Below are 4,967 nucleotides of genomic sequence, written 5' to 3'. Positions count from 1 at the left end.
AGCAGGATAAGGGAACAGTAGGTTCTTGTCAAGAAGGGCATGGGAGGAATTTGCAGGAAGATCTGATACAGGCTGAAATCCAGTGCTTCCACACAGGCTTCTGGGAGAACTGCTTTTAAGGCACCTTGCATTCAGGCAGGGGATAGACTGATTTGGAATTGCCTCTGTTTAAACACTGGCTTCAGGATTTTGAATGTCCTTGATGGTTTATACATCATTCCAATGTTGTTTAACTAAGCAGTACTCTCTGTTTCTGAAGGACTCGTGTCGACAGCTTTATACGTGTGTATTGGAAGTCCGCTGTGATGTATCAAAGGTGTGGGGAGATTGCCTAGGAAACCAGGCCAAAACACCATTTAGAATAGAAATTAGTAAAATCCATACATACTATAATTTTTAAGGATAATGTTTAATTAAAAATGAAAGGTATATTCATTCCTCTACTGTTTTGCCTGGAGGAATTGGTTTTGTATTCAGTGGCTTGGTTGTTAATGTTTGAATAATTTGGGGGGAGCTTTTGTGTTATTAAAAAAGATACATTAAATTGTTGGCGTGGTTTTGACGATTTGAGGCTTGCATATCTACACATAAATTTTCTAGCCAAATGTCAGATGTTGCCCTGGACAGCTCTGTGTAACAAACTGGTCTGGAGAGAGATTCAGACTTCAGTATTGTTTTTCTACAACTTTTGACTGCTGCTGTAGAGTTGAGCGCAGTAAAACAGACATTCTTCTTTTCTGCTACTTGTATTAATAATCCCTTACTCAGTGCAAGAGGTAAAGTAATTATATAAAGCTAATTTTATTTTTTTAATATAGTAAAATGATCTTCTGGAATGCTTTCCAGGATACAGGGTTTTGGGGGGACAGTGAGTGAAAGTGTCAAACTTAGAACTGCCAAGAGGAAAAACTGAAAAGCAGGAATCTATAGCAAATAACCTGATGTACAACTTGTTATATACTAGATTTACAACAGCATCTCTGCTCCCAGGAACGTCCCAAACCTCCTCTTAAAACTGCTGTCTGCTTGGGAATATCTGGGTACTTCTTTAAGGTATCTGGATAGAGCAAAGCTCTTTTGAAAATAAAATAATCTGCAAATAGAAAGACCAGCAAGTTCCTCTGTGGATGGAGGGTTGGTTTTATATAGTGATTTAAGGAAATAGTAATGTATAAGACGAACAGTTGAATAGTCTCCTTCCCAGATATTTTTCTAAAGTCATACTCAGTGTTGTATTACTCCTTAAATCTCAAAGCAAGATGGACTGCAGCCCATTTCACTGACTGTAATGCACAGCCATTGTAGATATACTGCATATACAGTACTGCTTTCTGCTCTGCTGTGCCAGTGACTGCTTCCAGACTGCCAAGCCACGCTCCTTATTTTCCTGTTCCTCCACCTTTCTGAACTATCGGTGAGTGAACCAAAACCTTTACTTTGGCTGTTTGAATCATGGTACAGCACTCCAGTAGGATCTCTCTCACTGCACTGCTGCAAACCAGCGAGTTTAAAGAAGAGCCAGAGAAAGGCAACTAACTAAACAAGGAAATGGAGGAGTTGCCTTACAAGGGGAGTCTAAAAATAGTCTTCATTTGGAGAGGGGAAAGTTGAGGGGGGATATGACTCAGTTTTAGACCATCATGTCAGCTGTGGCAAAGTACATAGAAAACCACTACCAAACATACCATACCCACAAAGGACAAGAAGGTGACCAGGGGCAGAGGCAAATGATGCCTGACCAGCCCGCTTGACTTCTGTAAGGAAGTGACAGGCGTCTACCCCAGTCTAAAGTGTTACAGGTGAACAGTTACAACTGGCTTTCCTGGCGCATCAATAATGAGGCTGATGCTGTTTAAAATGCATAATCGTATCATTAGTAAAACTCTGGTGTCATATCAGGTTTTTACATTTTAGGAAATTTGTCCCGTGTTCTTGCACCTATCTCTGCATGGAAGAGTAAATGACTTGGTAAGAGAATTCAAGTGCCTAAGTCTCCCACTGATGGGAAGAATTATTTTACGTGGATAATTTAAGGTTTCATTCTTCCATTTTATGCTCAGCTTGTCCTTTTTAACCAAGGGAAAAATGTTCCTTGACAACTGGTATTGTCATACTGTGCACTTAAGGACTTCAAAGCGAATAATTTTAATTCCAAACTTAGTGCCAACCGATGTTTCCAATAATTAAGTTATGATCTCTTCTGACTCCATTTATTTAAATAAATGACTTGGGGATAATGAAATCAATTTGGATTGAATGGAAAGATTTGGATTAGGAGAGTCACTCAGAGGTTGTTCCAGCCTAAATCATCCCAGAATTTTATTGGTTTTTATTAAGGTTGAAGCCACATAGACTGTGGTCAAATTCATAAAATTTGGGGGAAAAAAGGAAAATTAACTATGATAGCCGCCTCTGAAAGCTTCCAGATTGCAAGCAGCTACTGACTGCAGTAGGAATTCTGCACATAGCATTTGTCATTGTCTGATTTCTGAGGATTGACTCCCTTGCTAAACAGATCTGAACTTCTGCAATTGTGATTCCTAACACCTGACACTTCTGTCAGTGCTCTGGCCTCACTGCAAGCCCCTACGTCATCACAGAGCAACAGGCTTTTTTGTACACTGAAGGGGAAAACCTGAAATTGGGAACCAGTTCTTTAACGTTTACTCACACCACTAATTTCATTACTTTCAGTGGAATTATTTGCAAGGGTACAGAGTTGACAGTGTTGCTAAGGTATGCAAGTTTAGGATCCAAGTTTTATACAGAGGTGTCTGTGACACCGTCCAAAACCTCAGATTACCGTAGATTTGCACTTTCTGTAGGAAAATGAAAGCAAACCTAAGGGATTCTGGAAGGATCTCATAGTATGTCCATTCTGCAGACATATGTAAAATTTCATATGTCATTGCCCTGCAGCAAACTGCTAGATGTTAATATTTCTGTCGTATCCACTTCTACATCTGGACTGAAGCAGGTTTTTGTATGACAGTAATTACAATACTCTTTCTAGGTCTTTTTTTTTTTTTCTTTCTCTTCTTGGAATTAGATGCATCCAGTTGCAAACCTCTGAATCCACAGCAAGACTATAGCTGTTTTTTCCACATCAATGAGCAATTAATTTTGAACAGCAATCCAAAGAAATATTTAATTGCCTACCAGTAAAGTCAGCTTGCTGCAAACAAAATTCTCCCTTCCCTTAAAAAAATAATTTTCATGACAGAAAAATTCTTTATGATGTGAAACATACCTACTTTGGAACAGTGGAAACTTTAATTAAATCATCCTTATGGGCAAGTGGGTCTGGTTTTCCTATTTTTTTGCCCAATATTTTACTACTGCAACATTAGCATTAGTCACAGAGTTATGTCTCTACTTAGCTTGCCAGAATGTAAGGGAGAAATCCGAATGTGAAGAAAGACACTGTGGAATCTATTCCTGAAATCAGAGTGGCACTGCATGTTTTATTGTAGCCCAGGCCACTGAGAGAGCTCCAGATCCACCACAGATGACCAGGCAGCCATGTGCCTGTTCACATGCACCTGAATCTCAGGTTCACCCCTGTATTTTACTTGCATGAGTATCCTTACAGGTATGTCTTACCAGACATGAGTAAGGCTTGAAGAGCCTAGGCTAGAACATTTCTGAAAAGAACCCACCCCAAACCAGCAGGATTATTTTAGTGTTACTTACAGTGGATAACATTCTCACTGCTGGCCCTTCCCACTGGCTTTCTGGATCTTGTCTTCAGCTGGGCAACATTAGTGGCAACCTTGCTACTGACTTCATAGGGTGATCCCCTATGGATCTTAACGAAGGGCCAGTTGTGATCTCACACTTTTCACTTTTATTTTATGCAACTGACTTCAGTGGAGGCATTTCCAGTTTCATTTACTAATTACTGACAGGGTTTTATAGTCTTAACTTGTACAATCTACTCAAAAGTGTCCAGGCCACATGATCTAGAGCAAATACAAAACATTACTTTTTACAAAACATGGTTTTAATAACAGTCATATGCATAGTTCCCTGGGAGAACCTTCCTAGTTTTTCACAACAGGCTCTGTTTCCCATTAAGAAATGTGTTCTTTTGATCTAGGTGCAAATCGACGGTTTCTTATGCTCCTCCAGCAGTATACATAGACAACCTGTACTCCATACAGCAGTATGCATACATGTATGCATGTACTCCATACCGCAGTATGTGTATATACATGTATTCAAGTAATTCAGAAGTCTCTTGTACTTGCAGATACTTAATTTTTTACATTACCTTCCTCATGGACTGTCTCACATGAAATGGTTCTTTACTTCCTGATGTTCCTCAGTCCTGGGATTACAGATTTGGGTTTAAATGTCTCTAGGCACTTTGGCCATCTTCCTGCCTGTCCTTCCAAAGGAATGCACAAGGCTAGTAATCCCATTCCCCTAAACCGCCCAGCTTTGTAGAGAGATCTGCAGAGGCCACACCTGCTTAGTTTACTTTCCTTACTAAGTCTGCAGCTGTGTTTTGTTTTTCTCAAAACACTTTACAGTGTTTTTCATGGCCAGTGCAATGCTGGCATACAAATGAATCTGAGAGACAAACTTTAAAAAAAAAAAAAAAATAGAAACCCAACACATTTTCATCTGAAGATGCAAAGCAGCTGGCATTCTTGAATGGAATACTGTAGAAGAAGATGGAAAAACAGAACCTGGACTGTAGGGTTGGGAGTAACTTCATCACAGAACAGTTTGGGTTGGAAGAGACCTTAAAGATCATGCAGTTCCAACCCCCCTGCCATGGGCAGGGACACCTTCCACTAGACCAGGTTGCTCCAAGCCTCATCCAGCCTGGCCTTGAACACCTCCAGAGATGAGACATCCACAGCTTCTCTGGACAACCTGTCCCAGTGCCTCCCCACCCTCTCTGGGAAGAAATTTTTTTTTTTATCTAATGGAAATCTGCCTTCTTCCAGTTTAAACCC

The sequence above is a fragment of the Eurypyga helias genome, unplaced genomic scaffold (assembly GCF_000690775.1).
Source record: "Eurypyga helias isolate BGI_N326 unplaced genomic scaffold, ASM69077v1 scaffold30493, whole genome shotgun sequence".
Lineage (NCBI taxonomy): Eukaryota > Metazoa > Chordata > Aves > Eurypygiformes > Eurypygidae > Eurypyga > Eurypyga helias.
This window is presented reverse-complemented; position numbering follows the sequence as displayed.